The sequence below is a fragment of the Dermacentor silvarum genome, chromosome 3, assembly GCF_013339745.2.
Source record: "Dermacentor silvarum isolate Dsil-2018 chromosome 3, BIME_Dsil_1.4, whole genome shotgun sequence".
Taxonomy (NCBI): Eukaryota; Metazoa; Arthropoda; class Arachnida; order Ixodida; family Ixodidae; genus Dermacentor; species Dermacentor silvarum.
The window spans coordinates 96691345-96712127 of record NC_051156.1 but is presented as its reverse complement, the minus strand read 5'-3'; the positions used below and the strand labels follow the sequence as shown (position 1 = coordinate 96712127).

Below are 20783 nucleotides of genomic sequence, written 5' to 3'. Positions count from 1 at the left end.
CACCAGCACACTCTGGCCTGCCAGGCAACGTGAATGCGCATGACGCGGCTCGAGGTTTCGCAGACTGAGACGACGTCACCAACACCAACACGGACGCATTCGCAATCCGCCGGTCGGGCAGAGATAGGCTGGTTTCCTTTAGGGAAATCATTGATCATTACAGACAAGCCAGGGCTAGATATCCGACAGCACATTGTTCATTAAACAAGTGGCAATCAGTGGCTTGGCGGCTAATACAAACCAACACTTTCCCCAACCCCACTGCCTTCAGTCACTATCACCCTGATGTATACACAGACATATGTAAGCATTGTAACAACCGAGCAGATCTTCAACACATAATCTGGGCATGCCCAAAGAAACAATACAACAATAACTGTTCAAAACCACAACAACCCAGTTTAATAATAAGAAATGAAGAGCAATGGGAGATCGTGCTGCTCAGCTCGGACCCGGATGTTCAAGCAAGAGTAGTCCAAATGGCTGAGGACGCCGCCGCGGCTCAGGGGCTGCCGGCCGCCGTCTAAAGGGGGCACGGGGGAGGCTTCTAGTCATTACCCCCTCCTCTAACCACATTTTGGACAAAATAAAGTAATTTCTCTCTCCCATCCCCCGTAAGTACAACCGGAGCCGCCATGCCCGTGGGCTCCGTCGGGTGTACACATAATTCACTCACACCCAAAACACCTTGCGCCGTTGTTTAAAGAAATTACGCGAAAAATACTGCTCAGATGACGCACCCCAATAACGCGACATTGAACGTGGCTACGTACGTACATTTCAAATTAGCAGTCATTGGGTATTGCAAATATCCCTCGGTATGAAGGCGAAGCGCTGTCACGATGTATACTCAGTGCACGCCATTTCCTCTATGTAGTGGAGAACGATGTTGAGGATGGCTTCCGCCAAAAAAAAAGCGTGCACTTCATCACTGTTCAGACAAACTGGAAGCGGATATCTCCTGTGCCACGAATCACGGCCGTCGTAGGCATAGTAAACACACGGTCACAAATAAACATCGATGTTGTAGACCACTACAGCCTTTCTTTCTCACGCATGTCGCGTCGACTTCAGTCCGGAAGCTCGCATTGCGTCGATGATCACAAAAGTACAACAAGGAACGAGATGCCGAAACTAACCGCAGCCAAAAACAATCTAATTACTCACAACTTCAAGACCGTCAAGAAGAACACACACACATGCACCTGTCGGCCCACCACGAAATTCAGAAGCGACAGCGGCGACACCTGTCGGTGATAGATATTGCAATTTCGGTTTAGCTTTGAAAGCATAACAACAGATCTTCCTTTACACGACGTGTGTATATTCCTTTCTAAGCTATTTATTCTAAGCTACCTGTAAGCTATTTGCTGTGCTTACGGCAGTTTCGCTGGAACTTTAGCCGCATAAACATTACCTGATATAACATGAAATGACATGGGTGTTTGGGGGGGAGGGGGTGTAGTACTTTGCGTGGAACTAAATTCCACGAATGAATAATTGAATCTTTTTTGCTTGCACGTTTATTTGTATGAAAAGCGGTCGTTTCTGACTGTATCAGATGATCAGACTCGTTCAACTCTTTTTTTTTCTTTTATCTACCGAGAAAAAAACGTTTGATTGGCATTTTCAAGAAGTTCACAATGCGCATGTTTCTGAACTGGTGTGCTCACAAAAATTGTAAATGCCTTGGACGAACTGCAGATATAGAAGTACTTCCATATTTGTTTTCTAAACGTAGGGAAGCATGGACGAAACCAAGAAATTTCGCATGCAAACATGTACACGACCACTTTAGGTTTCCAAGTACTAAAAGCCTTTCTTTCATTCTTTGCGTGGCGTCATAAGTGTGCAACAGGAGCCCATCCTGTTCTTTGTTGTTGTTTTTTTAGACTGGGTCAGCGACTGGGGCCGATGATCGCTAAAACGAAAGAACAAATATATTAACGAACTCCGACGGTGCACAGCGCCGTGAGTTGTCGTTGTTATATTCTAATGTCGGTCCTTGTCTTACTACAGTTACTTAGAATCCAAGTAGGACGGGTAACGAGGAAGGCATATCCACAAGCAAAATATTCTGTGTATGCGGTAGACAAATATTTTCAAGCCAAACTGCTCTCGACCTCAAACTACCACTAGCAGAGCAATTCAATACTCTTCCCATTCAACAGCTTCGCCTATACCATCGCCAAACGCCTCTGCTTTGCCAGCATTCGGCTGTCGTAAAGGCTATTGAATGACAATAGATTAATTACTTCTTGGCAAACTGTGCCAACGGTGATGATTGAAATAGAGTGATTCGCGAAAAACATTTGTGCTCCTTCTTCCTCCCTAGATAAGCATAACTTTAAAAATCGCCGGCGCTTGCACTCCGTGAAGCTGGATGATAAGCGAATATTATCACCATCACAACAAAGCAGGGTATACGTATCCATTCACAGTGCTGAGCGCGGGCAGTTTTCCCTTGATTAAACATTCCCTACACGCACCACACACTCCAAATTCACAAAGGTCTTCTCCACTAGTTGCGTTATGTTCATTCAATACTTCCAATGCATTGTGTTGCTGTTCGTCGGAGCAGTTCACTCTGATGAGGGACAAGTTGTTGTCGAACCACAAACGTTTGCGTTCGTTCCCTCGAGTTTGCTCGGCCGCGTGGTTAGCTGGACCCGCCGGCCGTTGCCGCTTGCGATTCTTCAAAACTAAATTGCTTCAAAATTAAATCTGTCCGTCACGTAAAAAATGAGTGGATTATGCCCCCTTAAGCACTGGCTCGTAAGACGCGTAGGTTATTTCTGAAAAGTCATCCCTAGAGACATAAAACGTATTGCTACCAGTAAAAAGTATCCAGCAGAACGCCCCTGTTCCCGCCGTAACCTGTCATCTAGAGCTATGGTGTTTCGACAGAGTTCAATTTCATTCTATAAAGTTACAATTTCCCGTACTCAGTATGCGCGCCTGTCATACCCGTCTCGCTAGGGTAGACGCGCGAGTCTCTCGCAGGTGTGCATATGCCAGACATCGCGAACGTACTTGGGAGGCGGGAAAATTCCTGCACACTTTACCAATGCCTCGACACTGGTCCATGAACAAATTTCGGGCCTGCAAATTGCCCTGCAGGTTTCTGGAATCGCATTATGGCTACAGTGAATGGCTCCTATTCATGCATGCATTCATATTGTGTGCAACTTGAGAGAGTAAATATTTCAGTAAATTGCGCCACTAGTCAGTAATGTAAATACTGTACTCATTTCATATTGTACGGTGGTGCTCTGTACCTTCTCACATTCTTCTACCTTTCTTTTTGCGCACTCCGTACTGGCCGATGTTCAGGTGTTTGTAAGCCAGTAGAACTTTCCTTTCTTACAACTACAAACCTAATCGTTGCCTTTTGCACAGCCGGCTTCGTAAGTTCATGCGGATGCGAAGCCATGAGTGCTTTGCATCGTGCTTTCTGTAGGTGCCGTTTGAGCAAAGAATTGTGGTCGGTGAGGAAGCTCAAGTTGGCCAACGAAGTCACCTTGTTTGCGAATGGCAGGGAAGCGGAAAAGGTTGGGGTCATTTCCTCGACGAAAGACTGTCGGGTGCGGTCAGGACGTCCGGACTCGGCGTATGTATCTTTTGTCCGCGTTGGCGAATATATTGAATGCTACGTCGCGCGTTTTCTACCTGTTTTGTTGTGGTTTGAAAGAAAGCTAAATGAAAGCATTGATTGGCAGCAATCGCGGCTCGTCCAACCACATGCTGTCTCCTGGCCTATTAATTTTGAAGGATTCCTGGCGTCCCAAAAGAAAAGTCTGCACAAGGTGTGCCTTGCTGAAAACATGTTGAACACTTTTCTTTTGGCTAGAAATTCAGCACAAGAAAAAAATGTGCACACTTTTGGATTCCTTGGAATTTATTTATTTGTGCACGACGACATTTGATAACTGTGTGTCACCAAGCTTACTATGACATAGTAGTGTTTAAGTAGACGTTTCTAGAAAGATATTCTTAAAATGATGAGGGTTCGTCAAAACATGCTGTGAAATGGAGAACTATTTGCACGAATTTTGTCAGCTTTGAAGACGCGACACGTCTCGGCGGGAAGGGATGAGATTAGGGGAGGGCTTCCTCCTGGATCTGCTACTGGTTTGCAGTGCCGGGGGGCAGGCTTTCTCATCGCACAACTTCATCTTTCTGAATGTGATAAAAATAAATTAAAGGACCCTTACACACTCGGCCACGTTTATTAATCAGGACACCCTTATGGTGTGTGTAAGGGGGGTTCCGGAAAACAGTCCCCGGATATAATGTCCCCGGAAGCATTGTCCTCGGAACATATGTCACTGGAAAAAAATGTCCCCATTTGCAATGTCGGAATAAACGTCCCCAGAAAGGAGCCCTCAAAGTCTCCAAACTTTCGACCATATGTATATACATTTCATCTCAGATACAATGTGCATGTCAGATACAATGTCATCTAGCTATCACACGAGCCTGAAACAACACATAGGTGGTGGCAGTTCAGCGCCTATGCCGCGGATCTGGAGGCAGCAGTTTCGTGGTCACACGAGCGCGCGCAAGGTAAGTGTAAGGATTAGCATTTTCGCTGTAATAGTACACATTGCGTTTAAAATTCCATCTTCTTCCTTCTGTGCCAAAGCCCTTGGCGAAAAATAGAAGAACTCGAGTTCATAAACCTTTACAGGGAAGATCAGGAGTTTCGAACTTTCATGGGAATGCTTGACGCCCTCGCTTTCCTATCGCTTGACGACGTACAAGATTGAATGACCGCATTGAAAGGTTTAATGTCAGAAGCTGGCCGAGAAATACTTCATGATTTTGACGCAACACACGTTTAAGGTACCTACAGACGGGTAAAGAGAGCAGACAACATGGTTAGTCTGCGGCGAACACCTCCCACTTTTCCTCCTGCGATGTGGAACCTCTACTCGACTACTTTCGATGGAGGACATTGGACGAACAATCATGTGGAGGCCTGGAGCAGAAGGCTGGGAAGCATCGTGGGCCACAGCCGCCCAACAGTGTGGAAGACCATTAACTCCTTGCGCTCGGAAGAAGTCACCGTGGCAATGAAGATGACCCAGTCTCGAGTTGGTGCACCCCCAAAGAAGAGGAACAAGTCGGCGCTCATGACCATGCAGCAGCGTGTTCCCAACCTGTGAAGACTACACTGCCGGGACGACGAGAACTGAAATTTCCTGAGGGCTATTGGACATACCATTCGGTTTTAACTTCGTTATTTTTAGAACCCAAGATGGTCGGAAAAATGCCAAGTGTCGAATAAAGAGTGCAGTTCTTTATCAAGTGAGTTCGCACAGAATTTGTTCTTTACTTAAATTTTCACTTGGGGACTCTTTTACCTAGAGAGCGAGTCCGGAGGGGACGTATCTTCCGGGAACGTACCTTCCGGTGATATTTCTTCCGGGGACGTTTTTTCTAACACCCGTGTAAGGCTGCATTTTGCATCTACAACTACACTATACTTCGCAAAACGACGTGATGATGGGATGTTTTTTGAATAAAACCGCCCTTCAAGGGTGTTACTAATCGCAATTCTCACCATCAAGGGTGTCAATTGACTTACTGTGTACGAAGACACCGAACCAAGTTATTAGTGACTGTCCTAAATGCGTACAAAGACGACAGCTAGTGACTTTGCTACATCGCTCTAATTAGACAACTTTCGGAACTTACCATTTCACAACGACAACCTCACTCGCCGCTGCAGCAATAAGTAAAGAATACATAAGGCTGACCAAAAGCAACAGGCTTCTGTAGCCTAGGTCATTGTTGAATACTCTAATTTGTCCCAGGCCAACGTGCCTGTGCACGCGTTTGTGTGCAACGTTCATCACCTCCTCTTTCATTTTATGTTTATAGTTCCCCTGTGCCCATCCTCAGTACAGGGATATTCTCGAAATTGTCTTCTTTATTAGAAATAACCTCTCTGCCCTGTCCTTGTTTTTGTTTCTCTCTCTTGAAACGACATGAAAGGCGCGAAAAACTTCCTTTAGTATGGTCCGATTTCGCGGGAACTGATCAAGAATGGGAGAATAAGAAACGCTTCAGCCTGCAGGCATTGTTTCAAGAAGGGGACGCCGAAGGCAACATCCATTTTCGAAGCGCATGTACACGGCTAAAGCATCACTCGCCTACCCGCTTTTAGGGAAATAAAATTTATCTCTTCTAGTGGGAGCTTTATCTTGCTTGCTACTGTAGCGTGAAAGACGGCTTGCTTCACTAGTATTCAATTATTCTGAAAAGTCGAGTACCTCATGTGAGAGGTTCTCTTCGTTAGCCGCCCCTAGGACTACAGCGGACGTGCCCAGTTGGCAACGCTTTCAGCATGAATATTTAATAAAAATCAAGGGTAAGTTCTGAGTTTGTTATATAACTTTATTAAATACAAGATCAGCGCAACAGCAATGCCCAAACCTCAATATTCGCCACTAAGATCGTTTCGCTCTCTTGCATGGGGCTACTACCCGCACAGGGTTTCTATGCATTTCGTGCCGACACGGGCCTCCTCGGCGTTGCTCTGCTCGGCACGCTCTGCAGTCTCGGGATCAGCCCTGGCCTCGGCTTCACTGGAGCTGCTGGCAGGCGTGGCATAGCTCTCTGCGGAAACAATGCAGATGACGGACGGCACAAACAGCTTCAACAACTCAAAAATACCGCGATAGATATTCTCCTAGAAAGAGAGCCAATAATGACACCACGAAAAAAAGTATCTTGGATTCTGTATTTACAGGGACTGACCTGAATATATGTCGTTAAATTTATGTAGGTAGAGCTGGACATTTACAGTGCAGCAATCGCTGCGAAAGAAAAGTTAGTGCAGCGTAATTCCCCGAAGACTCAGAAACACTATTGTGTTAAATTGATTTAGTTACAGCACGGTATAGTTGACGGCAGATCTCCATGTTAGGTCACTGCGTTGGGCAACGAACACATGGATAGGCTGTTGATGGTGGCGATAACGAGCATGTGTTTCCATGGAAACGTAAACATAGCAGCATTAGGCACAATCAAGAAATCTTTAGAAGTGATGAATGCTGTTTCGGTTGCAGTAAAAAGTACAGGTAACTTTCAAGTTGTTTACTTTTTACTGTATACGTACGCTACCAAGATTCCAAACGTACACCGAAGGGTCGTAAGGGCAGGGCTCATTTCTAAGGCATTGTGATCAGGGATTCAATGTTAGGTTCAACTTAAAAAGCAAGGCAACTCACCTGCCACAATAAGACCAAAGATGGCCAAGCCCACAAGGATCACTTTCAGCTGCATGGTTATTTTTCTGTAAAGCTGGGTAGAAAAAAAGTAAGCAGTAATGTCTCAGGGCTGCCCAACTTCCAAGCTCATTTTCTATTACTTCCATGTGTCAACCGCTTACAATTCTTTCCAGCATAGCGCGACTCTAAACTAACTTGGCGCGTACTTATAGGGAATAGAGGCATTTTGCAGAAAATGAGAATTTTACAAGACCTTATGTGAAAAAAGTCAGTTACTCTGCTATATTTGACGGAAAGTTGAGATACCTTCGTAGCAAAACATCATGACTAATGCCCATCATCTGGCATCTATCTGAGCAGTAGAATTTCCCTTAACTTATTCTGTCATTTCCATATTGTTCTGAGCAGTTGATGTGTTGTCCAATCTTTCCTAGTATTTTCCATTTGTGTATGTTTTACAAGCAGCTTCTTGCCATAAAAACTTCATTTTAGAATAAATGCATGCCTTCTACGCGGCAGAGCAGCATTATGAAAGCATACTGACTTCTTCATGTTTCAATTGCACTTGGAACAACCTTGATGAACAAGCGGCGGCGAACGAGTAAAGCTTTGAACGTCGTAGAGTATAAACAAAGCCCCCTGATGTCTTACATCTTTGGCTTACATGGTCTAAGTTGATGACATAATAAAAGATGTTTCCTTACCAGTTAGGTGCATAAAAAATGTCAAACTGTGTTTTCCTATCATAAACTTGTAGTGTAACGTATGAGCTCTGTACAATCCGAAATATGCAACCCACAACATCCCTCCAATCGTGGTACTTATATTTGCACGAAAAAATGTGTATTTCTTATCTAAATGTGTGAAACACATCAAGAGTGAGTGTAATCATGAATAAGAAAGATAAATTTTTGCGGAAACTATTTCAGGAATAGTAGGAAAAAACCGGCAGAAAACTGGAAATGGGCTTCCCCCAAGCCACTTACGGTTTCATTTGCAATTTGTACATAATCTCTCGTCATATGTGAATCATGGGTGTACATTTCATTTGCTTTACTTCACTGAAGCCGGAGATCTTGCATCGGTCTGTCTCCTCTGACCACTGGTCAAACATGGTGAAGATCAGTGCCTTGGGTCGGGCTCTTATTTTTGCTCTTCCTATTGCTTTGTTGCTCGGTTAAAAAAGTAGTTAAAATTTATGTCGGCAATAAGAACATGCTATATTGCTTCAAGAGTTGCGCATATCAAGTGATTCCCTTCAAGACATTTTATTGGAAATAAAATTCTAGTCCAAATGTTGCCTAGGTGGTCAGATAGCTTATGCATACTTGTAGTATTTTAACCTTCCAACATTTACAAAAATTACATCTGAGATATCGCAAAAATCAAGTCACGTGTTGGACAACTCGAAGAGGTTGACTATACTTGCTTACGATTTAAAATGCCTGATTGACAAATTTACCGAACTTTATTAATTGACATTTTAAAGGATTGTACACTTGCTTTACTTATTTCATCCCTTTTTAAGCGTTGCTACTGAAAAATAGGTTCGAACACGACATAGTTTTGTTTGCACTTTGGGAACGCATAACTAGATACTAGTGTCATGCTTAAATTTGTTTGAAGTGAATATCGCCTGCGAACTCACCGCCTAAGTTGCTTATGCTGTGACATGTGTCGTAAAGTGAATAATTGAAGAGTTGTTACCTAAATTTTACTAACTGTTCGATTATGCATTTGGTTTGTCGTGCAAATTATATCTAGTTTTAGAGTAGTCCATTTCAAAACGTAGAGTTGTGCTATATGCAACGGGTGATTCATAAGAATGACATGCATAAAAGACAGCATTTATACTTTTACCGAACCCAATTTGAGAATTAAGTATCTCACCTAAAGAATAGCAGACGCTTAGTTGTTTCCAGAGGGTCCCCTATTCAGAAGTGCTCAGTAAATTGCAGACCGAACTCGCGTTTTATAGCTGTACGAACGCACAGGAAACACACGTGCACAATAAAATTGCTGTGACCTCTTTCCCGTGGGAAAGAGGTCATCAGCTTTTGATCTGTTACACCAACGACGGTTAGTTCTGAAGTTTGGACTTGTGTTATCATGTTTGCTTTGTAACAAGTGATGCTCGAAGTACCAGCCGTGATTGATTTATGTGAAAGCACTGTAATGTGTCCACTGCGCATCAGAGGGTCCCCTATAAAGAAGTGCTAAGTAAATTGTAGACCGGATTCGCGTTTCATAGCTTTACGAACGCACAGGAAACACACGTGCACATTAAAATTCCAGTGACCTCTTACCCGTGGGATACAGCTCGTCAGATCTCATTTGTTACACCAGCGAATGTTAGTTTTGAAGTTTGGACTTGTATTAATCATGTCAGATTTGTAACAAGGAGACACTCGACGTACTAGCCGTGATTGAGTTATGTGAATGCACTGTAATGTGTCCACTGTGCATCACTTGGACCTGACAGTAGTACCTACGTGCAATAGCAGAAATATATCTGTCGGTATGCAGGCGCAGCAAGCTGTCATAAAAACACTTGATTGGCACTCCTGTTTGGGCCGCGCCATGACTGCAACTTTACTGTCTAGTGACTTCAGATGAATGTGCAAAGAACTCCAGAAGACAGTGCTAATCTTGTCACACATTTTGACAATGTTGTTACAGCACATATATCAACTTTAATCTATGGCGGCAGAGGCTGAATGCCTCGCGTCCACACCGATAAAGTCGCTCAACATCGTATTACTGATAGATACGAATAGGTTGACCAGATCTGCTTTTTGAAATGCGACAGTTGACATAAATTAATTACGTTGAATTCACGAAAGCCATCGGCTCAGGATTACTAATTAGTTCTATAGCGGATCACCTCGCGTCAGTCATGCAGCGTTGTCTTTAGCTTGTCATTTCGGCTTATCGGTGCCTTCAGTGGGCGTGCGTGGTAGAATGTTACATTCGTGTTACATTTATATATTGATGCGACAACTAGATGCCGACACAGCACTCATGGCAACACCAGAAAAGACTGAATTCCTTGAACTGGTGATACGAAGGATGCTGTAACCACAAAGTTGTCTGAAAATGAGCAGAAAAGACACGAAAAAGAACTAGCGCAAGTTGTTTGCATACAGAGTTAGAACTGAAGTTCATTTCAATACGTGAAGCAATATGCAATAAAACTAAACGGATTCGCCATGTAAGGCTCGTATTGACGGGTGCAGCTTATTTGCATCTGCACACACAGAAATTTTAAGGTAAGTCAAGGAAGAAAATAGCTTGTTTGGCTATATATTGATTTTATATAGAACATACACAGGACAGCTATTTGCGACAAATGTTTGTGATAAAACAACCTACGAGAAAACGCAGCTCGGTTACGAATAGCACACTGGTGCAAAACGGGCGCCACTGTCTGTTTGATTGTCTTAGTATTTTTAAGATGCTTCACACACACTTCTTGGGGGCTGCGTTTTTACGTATATAACAATCTTCCAGCTTAACTGGGTCACCGGCTAGTCCATGGTGAAATGGGCAGGGCTACTAACTACTGTGATAATGGAATAGTGTTGGAAACCAACTCTCAGGCCAACTTTGGGTCAATCAGTATCTGGCGATGTGCACATATTCGCCGCTCTTCAATGAAGCTCTTTCACACTGAAACCTGTCACTAAAGTTGCGGGACTAGGTAGGTAACGCTGTTGAATGAAACACTTTGACGCCGACTTGGAGCAATGGGTATGTACCATTTGGTCTATGCTGGTCTTCAATGAAGCTCTTTGATGCCAACTTCTCTTACGGGAAATGTGTTCAACGAATTTGTTCGTGTATTTAAAAACGGAGTAGTTTCCTCGATGCTAGAAATGAGAAAAGGCAGCTGCAACTCAAGACACACAAATGTCAGACTTTATAAAACAAAAATCAAGCATTGGGAAAAAGCGTAGTTACGTTAAGCTCTCAAAACCTCCACGTCGATTAAAAACGAGGGATTACAAGACGCAAACGCAAACAGAGTGCATCGAAGATATTGCACAAGCTCAAAGCAAACTGGTGGCTTAATGATGTGCTGACAAATGTACAGAGTTAACCAGAGAGTCCGAGCTGACCTCTCCAAAATTTTGCAAGAAAAAGATTCACCGACTATGACGATACTCCATAAATCGAATTCATAGAGCATATGTTTAGGTGTTTTGAATTCGCGCTATATTGTAGCAAATAAATTGATTCCGAACGACAGCGTCCTCATGGCGGCAGCGGAGATGCTGTGGTTGGGCAGCTGGTTTAGCAGCTGCAGTAGACGAAGCAATTCCACCGATTGTGTCGCACATTGTTCAGAAAGAACTGGCTGACACTATTTTGTATTACGATTATACTGGCACGTCGTAGTGACAGTGAATAACGACCCAGTGTCGAAACTGTGAGCTACAAATTTAAATATTTATTGGGCGAACTTCTGCCCAGCAAAACAAGTAACACTCAAGCACAACAATAGCGACGAGTAGAGTCGGTGATCGTCGAGAATGTGATGTGCGGGTTAAGCGCGTCGGCTTTTATGCATCGCTTGCCGAAGGTTCTAGTTCTGACGCCCGCGCGGCTTCCAGAAAGTAGTGCGTAATTCGCGTCGCGCTTACAATCAGATTACAAAGAGCTTTGGTGGCAACAGCCAACGGATAACACGACCGATAACACTCGAGAAGCTTCTGACATATGCAGGCGTTTCTTACTTAAAGGCATAACGTTTAAAATTTGTTATCCCGTGAAAAGCAGTGACCGAAGAAAGAATAATAGGTGAACAGGCGACGTGTGATACTCTTGCGCCGTCGAATAGCAATCGTCGCAGAACACGTCTTGCGCGGCACCACACTTTCATTCCCACGCTTTCGCCATACCCTCCGCCTCGCGCTTTCTTCGCTACAGCCAGTTTTCATTCACCGCTGCGCTCCGCTTTGCTCTTTCATCCTTCGCAGTTCTGCTCTTTCACTCGGTTACACCGACGCTCACCTCAAGAAGCGGGTGCCTAAGAGCTGCGCTTTAAAACTTCATCCATTCATTCTTTATCTTGCATGAGAAATCCAGACGATTTAGGCAGCGCATGGACGCTTGGAGAGGCTCATGCACGGGCGCATCCGGCAGCTGCCTCGTTGAACGGCCGGCCGCTTATCTTCACAGCGTAAGTGCCACCACAGAGCGTCGGGTATCGCCCGCAGGCGTCAATGAGTGGAGATCTATGTGAGCCCGTGTCGAGGCGCCCATCAAGCCCCCGCCGCCGGCCCCCAGCAGCCTTCCTCGAATGCTTCCTGCTTCTGTCGTTGTCGGCCGACGGCGGGCCCTCTGGACGAACAGAGCGGACTAGGTAGAGGCATCGTAAACCCAGGTCCCAGCACACGACAGGCTTCCACCTCAGCACCTTAGCTGTCTTCCCTGCCTCCAACTTTCGACGTCTCCCAGGTTCCCTTCTTGTTCATTTTTTCGTGGCACGCCGTGGTTCACAAAGATTGGTCATTTGCTTTGTTTTGTCTTTATTGTGACGCTCGGCGCTCTCGCACCCAAACCATGTGGAACGTCGTCACCGTCTTCTGGATTGTGCATAAAGCTCGCACGTTGCAATGGTCTCGCAAGTGTCCTCGATGATCGGATAATGGCACTTTCGGGCGTATCATCCCATACGCCCCCATTTCAAAGTTTTTGCAATGAAAAAAACACATTTCAATGGGCGCGTGACATGTTTAAGATGATCAAAAGCCCATAAGGTATAAAATCCAACATAGCTCGAACGCTTACTATAGTTCCTACAGTCCTATTTCGAGTAACAATGCATAATCTACACATCTAGGCAAACTGCACACTTCTTCACATTACCAAATCTAACTTACGCGCGTAAAGCACACAAATTATTGCTCACCAAACACAGTTAGCGCTCCTGGAGATTGTGATAGTCGCCTAGCCATTATCGAATGGCACTTGGAGACCACACAATCTTTTCTTCTGAGTCATAAGAAGATGTGCAATAATGACTTTCAGGGATCCCTGTCGGCGTACAACGTACGGGGCGCCTGCAGTTCTTGCGGCTCGTGCTTTCGTGCAACAAACGGCTGCCACAAAACTGCCAGATAGCTGAATGGCCGTATTAAAGAATTGGCTATACTATCCCTGAGAAGACCCATGAGATATCAGGACAGTGTAATCATAATCTTCGAGCTCTTTAGTCACCAACACCGATTCTGGCTTATCTCTGGCCATAAGAACGTGCTCAGCTTCGCTTACGCCACGGTCGTTTATTTGCATGTTATTCACAGTGGTTCTGCCTTTTTATATTGAACTGTCCGATGGCAGCGGACCGGCTAGATGGCAACTCCATTGTTAGAATTCAGAGAGCCATCGCTTGACAATTTCGGCTTATGTTTCACAAAAAAGGGATTTCAACAGGAGATAGTCCCGGTATAGTCGTAAAAAATCACTTCAGGCTCTTGCCGCTAGCCACAAGCATGTCACAGGGGCTTTAATAGGCCTTGACTCGATAGAAGTATTCTCCCGAGTAGCAGAACGTTTCGTTCTATGCAGGCTTGCTGCCATGCACTGGCTTTCATTCATAAGCCATTCAAGGGAACACGCGAGCGCGTGGTTTATACTCCGCGCAACGCCATGCGCAGAAAGTGACAAAGAACAAGCGCATGCGCGGAACGGCGAAGGGGTGGCACTTGCCGCCCGTCATCTACAGCCGAACCCCCATTGCTTAGGCTGCACGAGGCCGGCGGACGTTTGGCTGGGCGAGCCCACGTCTTTATCTGCGTTTGCGAAAATGCTAAATTCACCGACGATTACTATACGAGACACAAGTAACGCTACCATTGCCGAGTGAGAAACGACACGGATTCTGGATGTATGGTCTGACACAAAGCTTGCAGTAACCAGTTTCTATTGATATAGGTGGGTTCCTGGTTCCGAAAGTAATGATGATGTGCTTGGTAGGTATTTGCTTGTCATCTCGCCTGATTATACTTTGCACCTTGACTACGCTATCACTTGCCATTCTTCTAGTAGCTCGCTTTCGCTGAGTTCAAGAATGTCGTCTTCCGAGATGACACCGCACACGCTTTTCATCGACCTGTGTGGGCCCACTGAAATGGGAATGTCTCTAAACAATACAATTTTCGAGAGTTGGTCATACTATAGTTTGCTGGGAACTTACAAATGAAATCGCCGCGTCCCATCTTTGTTACTTTTTAGCATGGGCCGATTGCTTACGTGAGACATTTGGCGACAGGAAATGTCTTAGTATCGTGGTGACTGTGTACAACGTGGTAGTTGGCAAAAAGACTGTTTCGGTTGCATAAAAATGTGATTGCTTCATCGGTGCGCCTCCTATTCGGGGAGCGATCAGATAGTGTGGAAAAATCGTTTGTCATATAAGCTTTGAAGTTTTGGTCCACCACATGGGGACGCTACAAGGTAGGAAGAATACCTGCAGACGCCAGCCTACTGCAGCATACTGTAGTGCAGAATAATGTGTAGACATTCATTTAGATTTTTATTTCCGAAATAGCGGTAACACTGTGGTAAGTAATTGTAACATTCATGAAACGCTCTCTAAACACGGGCGCTTACAAATGCGGCAGGTCAAACGTTATAAGTCGTGCTTCGAGAAACGAGCTCTCAATACCTATTTGTTTACAAGATGTCTCGTTATACTAGAGCAATACGCCTAAGAACTCTAATATATATTGCTGCAAAGGTCGGTATCTGAGCTCAGGGTAAGATAAAGTATATATATATATATATATATATATATATATATATATATATAGTAACGGATCCAAAGACGCTCTTCGACTTAGAGCAGACACCTAATTTTAGCATGGTGGTTAAATGGTCGCTATTGGGGCGCAAAATGTAGCCGGGCGGCGTGGATAAAACTGATATAAAATAAGCATTCTCCTAACAGATCACGCCAAGTGAACTTATAATACTGTTTTACAAGTTGTCTATGCGGTCACAGGCGTAGTTTCACGCGTTTGCCCTTTCATATACACCATTCGTCGAAATTAACGCGGCACGAACTTTTTCTAGTTGTGTCACAATTTCCGTTCTACGATTACCATTTTCTTTTATGTGTCACCGCTATTGCACACGTGTGTGAGCGGGATTGTAATATTACCAGCCTCAGCATACAATAGTTCGATTTCGAGAAAAATTTCAAGCTTGTCATTTTAATTATCAGTGTGTTTATTTACTAACTGCAAATTCCTACTGCTCTGTTGGACACAGACAACTTTCTGTGTGCCAACACCTATCATGCCTATGTTACTGAGAGTGGAATTGAAAAAACAGCTTTATGACAAGCACACGCGTACTCAGGAGCAAAACGAAAAAGGAAGAAGCGGATGCCCTTAGAGTAGAACCGCTATCTTGACATGGTTAAATGCGAGACGCGCAAAACTTGTACTTCTGGGCCAGTAGAAACAGACTATATGAAACACAAGTACGCCGAGACTAATAGCTAGCGTAAAGAAACTGCAATAAAGGCATGGTATGTTTACGGGTAGTGGGCCTGTAGTCGAAATGTCATTTCAGAACATAATTGGAAAAGTTGATGGCTCGTCCAACGTAAATGACCTGTTTCCACAGACAGCAGTATAATATTAGGTGCTTTTCTGAAATACGAAACAGGCGAGACACCCAATTACAACAAAAAACTGGCTCGCAGTCATGGCATTTGGAAAGCGGATGTCCAACGATGCTGTTGCAAAACTACTACCCCTGCTGGTGGCTGTCTGCGATCTTTTATTACAGAATACTAATGGTAGTGACAATGGCGTTGTGGTCGCAGTGGTTCCTCGGGAGCCCTAACACTTCGTGGTCTAACCAGAGCAGGGCAGCAACGGGTGTGCCTACGGTAGCTGCAATCTGGGTAGTTCAGCCAGGAGGGAAGTTGTGGGAAGTACATTTATTTGCCTAAACTTCGTCCTCCTGGCTTCAAACGGTCTCGTGACCTCGTAAACTACTCGTTGTCAACACAGTACGGTGCAATAAATAAATAAAAATTATTTTAAAAAGTTGCAGTGACGGTCCGCTTAGTGAACGCGGGTGTCTGCCTGCCGGTGTCTGCTGGAAATCGGGGGGAAGCACTCCATCTTCGGTATTGGCGGGGGGTGGGGTGGGGATATTACTCCGGCGGCTGCTTCGTATGGCGCAGCCGCGCATACCATTCTTGAATACGATCTGCGAAGCGTACTGCGTAGGCGATCGGGCGCACCGAGGGCCGATATTGACGCGGGCGCTATAGCATGCATACGTTTGCATGTCACCCGTATTCACGAAGTGCAATGTCACTGTAACTTTTGATAATGTTCATTTATTTATTACACAGCACTTTGTTGAAAATGATGAGTTGACAAGGTCACGAAGCCGTCTGCAGCAAGAAGGACGATGTCAAGGCAAATTCATGTACGTGGCATAACTTTCATGCTGGCTGAACCGGCCCGATGGCAGCTCCCGTAGACACTCGCGTTGCAGCGCTGCTATGGGTAGGCCACGCATAGTTAGGGCTCCTGAGGAACCACTGCGGCTACAACGCTACTATCACTACCATTAGCACACTGTACTAAAGCATTTCCTACAGCCATCAGCAGGGGTAGTGGTTTTGAAACAGATTTGACGTACATCCGCTTTCGAAGGGCCGGGATAGCGAGTCAATGTTTTTGTAATATGGGTGTCTCGCGCTGCTTCGTGTGCTAGAAATGTACTTAATATTGCTGCTTCTATCTGTTAAAACAGGTTATTTACGTTGGTCTAGCAATTAACTTTTTGAATGATGTTTAGAAATGGCGTCTCGACTGCTTCGTCTTTCGCGTTGTGCTAGCCCAACTCGGCGTAAACATATGGAGGAGACCAAGCCTTTATGGGCGCTTTACACAAAACCCAATATTATATATCTTTATACTGGCTATTACCTGTCGTTAAAACAGGATATTTGAATTAACTTTTTGTTTTTAGAAATGGCATAGCCCAACTAAACATACCAAGTTTATGACTATCTTTATACTGTTTCTAGTTTCATATATTCTGGCCCAGAAATACATATTTTACGTGTGTCGTATTGAAAAATGTCATGATATCGGTTGAACTCTAAGGGCATCCGCCTCTTCCTTTTACAGCGTAAGCCGTTATGGGCTCATTCCAATAGCCGTTTCGGTTGTCGATGGTTGTCCGCCGCCGCTACCGCCGCCGCCACCGGTGGTGTCCGGGGTCCGTAGCAGCTATGACCGTGAATGAGAAAAAAAATACCTGGTTACCGCCGCGATCGAGCCCGGGCCCATTGCGCGGGAGTCAGCTATTCAACCACTGAGCCACGCCAGTTTTCTTTTTCTTTATTCCCGAAATTGACATGAGAAGAACAAAAGCCACAAACAATAAAACACTGCAGCTACGCTGGAGCTTATGCGAGTGCAGTTATTGTTTCTTCAATTTCACTAGATCATCAAGAAGTGCTACGCACTGAGAAGGGTCATGCTGCACTCGGATAGATTCCCGGAGGTAAACAGCGCTTTCAACAAAGTTTTCACGTACACGGCGGATATTATTGTCCGCGTGGCTTACTCGTATTCGAGTAAGACAAAAGATTGAAGAGGGGGACAGGAAAGGGCGACTGCCGATTTCCCCCAGGTGGGTCAGTCCGGGGGTGCCGTCTACGTGAAACGGAGGCCAAAGAGGTGTGTTGCCTCCGCCAAGGGGCCATGAAGGCCCAAACATCCGGCTTACGCTAAACCCCCAGGATACCCTTTTCTCCGGACACGGCTAAGTCACGTAGGGTTAAACGCGGGAGGGGCCAACCCTCTTGTGTTCGGGTCCGTGGTGTCGCCACCCACCAAACGCCTGCTTACGCTGACGCCCCTGCGGGGTTTCCTCGAAATCGAGCTATTGTAGGATAAGGCCGCTAAGGTTACAACCCACTCACATGTTTGTGCAAAAGCCGTGACACGTGAAAGAAAATGGTAATGCTGCAAGAGAAATTGTAACAGAACTACAAAAGTTTGTGCGCCTTATTTCGATTACTGGTGTATATGAAAGGTGCAATCTGTAAAACTACGCCCGTGATGGCATAGAAAAGTTGTAAAACAGTGCAAGTTTGCTCGGTCGGTGGGGCTGTACGGGCGTGATCAGTTATGAGAATTCTCATCTTTTATCATTTTATCCATGCAGCCCGGCTACATTTTGCGCAGCGATTGTAGCCAACCTTGAGTTTCATATAACCTTACGAAGATGAGGTTTCTAAATCAAGGTGTCTGCTCTAAATCGAACAGTCATTCGATCTGTTGAACGTGCAATCTAATTAGGCTGACAAATTACCTATGGCTTTTATTTTTTTGATCAGACGATCTTCTATTTGCTTATGTAATCAGACTTGGGATAACGTTCTTTACCTGTAAGAATTGACGATTGCGATTCTGGCTGCAATGATATTAAGCACGGTGCAATAAAATGCTTCCTGCTTCCTTGCGGTTTGCTCACCTGTTGAATAGAGATGTTGTCGATGCTTCTATTGTAATTAGTTGCTGGTGCTCCGCCAGTATGAGTATGTGCCCTAGAAAAGAATGCAGAAACAGCGTACTGCATTCAATACGCTGAATTGTACCAGTTGCGTAAGTATGACCGATGTCCTTTATGTACCATAAGCTGTTATAACAGAACAAAAAGTCAAGGGTACTTAAGCATCCCTACGCGGATTATTGCGAAAGTATTGCAAATTCTTCCCGATGACTGCTTGTTTACGAAAGCAAAGGGTATTGCTTTCACTTTGCCTTGAATCATTCCTCGCACCACGTGCCTCGGCTGCGTTCGCGTATTTGCGTGGACGTCCAAAGGAGCCGGGCGTAGCTACTGAAAGAGACGTCGAAGTCTAAGGTTCGTCCGTAGGAGCGCACCACACAACTCAACGAAATCAGCGCACCGACTGGCAGTGGGCCAGTGCCATCTGCGCCGTCGCAGAGGGAGGAGAAGATGGGAATGCTGGCATGATGAGTGGCATCGGAGCCAACTATGGAAAAAGACGACAAACGTGCGAGCCCTGGCGCGAGCGAGTCTCTGTGATAACGTGATTTATTGTACCGCTCGGCTTTCAAGGCAATCGCGCAACGAGCCGCTTAAGTCTTTCATCTTAAAAGTACACTAAACGCAAATACTAAGTTAAGCTAAACTGATGGATTAGTACTCTAGTATTTCTAAGACGTCAATATTATCGCGAACAGAGCCTTAGTGATCGAGAAATTAAGGTAAATGCAGCGCACAATTAGGAACTTCCTCGGGATATTCAAGTTACTGCGCGATGACGAAGGCACTCCTCATTTAAAATATGTCACTAGTACTCAACCACTCGTTATCAAAAGATCATTCTATTGTTCTATAAGACGAAAGAAAATGCTACATGACCAGTTGTATTTCAGTTTTACAAAACAGAACTCATTGACATTACAGCATTGAAAGCGACGCGGGCGTTCGAAAGGTTACGTTTTCTCTCGACTCTGCACTGCTCGCGCTTTCGTGTTTTAGTGGTACCCTTATCGCGCAGTGCTGCGCTGGTTTTTCTGGCTCGCGAAACTCGCAAAACTGCAAGTAGCAGAGGTGTCCATTTCCACGTGACGTCGCTGAATGTGGCAGCTGGGTAAAAAAAAAAGTGCGGCCTGCCGCGTGCATCGAAAACGGCATTATTCAACTAGGCCTCACCAGTCAAGGACCGTTGTCGGGGAACGGCGTAGAAAACGCTTGAGGAACGCGCAAGGAACACCGTCGCCCGTACAAGCCGACGCGTCCCATCCGCCGCACGTAGCGCCGTTTGGGCCAACTAAGGGGCGACGAAAGCAACTACGGCTGGGAAACTGGCACCCTTGCAGCCAACCTGCCGCGGCAAGCAGCACCTTTTTTCTTTTTTATTATTATTAGTATTTATTTTTATCGAGCCGCCGCGCCCAGAACTGCACACGCCACTTGACCAAAGCCACTGCAGCGGCGCATCGTACCGCCATCGGTCGGGCGCCGCTTTACTGACCGATGGCAGCAAAGGACGGTGATGGCGTATGCAACGCAACACTTCCCGGTTGGCATGGCGGAAGACTTGCATTGCCACAAATGTATTCGGACCCTTCAGATGCAATTTCCTCCTAAACATAGTCTTTTCTTTGCACGAAACAAGTGTTGCCGGGTTTCTTTGTAGATAATAATACAGTCCGCTTCAACTTAATATTTGCCTTTAGTGTCCCTTTAAGAATGGGCCTTTAAGAATGGGTCAAAAGCTTTCTACTACATATATGAAAGGAGTGCATTGGTTTTTGTTAATATTGCCACGTGTCTAGCGCGGCGATGACGACGACATAAGACACATCGGCAGTTATGAAAAACATAGCAAGAAGAAGAAGAAGCAGTGACTAGCGCGCGGTATTTTAAAACCGTCCGTTCTTGTTGCTGCCTCTGCCGACAAGTGCGGTTCGTTTGTCCTTCGAGCTTTCACGTCGTGACACTGGTGGAGGTGCTGGGTATCGA

The 20783-nt window shown here is 45.2% G+C and overlaps 1 long non-coding RNA gene across 1 annotated transcript; it reads right to left on the bottom strand.

The window, feature by feature from the left end:
* Positions 1 to 6466: 6466 nt before the first annotated feature.
* LOC119445603 (uncharacterized) lies at positions 6467 to 9296 on the bottom strand. The gene is made up of 3 exons (XR_007465981.1): positions 9129 to 9296; positions 7239 to 7311; positions 6467 to 6624 (listed from the first exon to the last, which is right to left on the bottom strand). It is a non-coding gene; the product is annotated as an uncharacterized LOC119445603 (long non-coding RNA).
* Positions 9297 to 20783: the final 11487 nt, after the last annotated feature.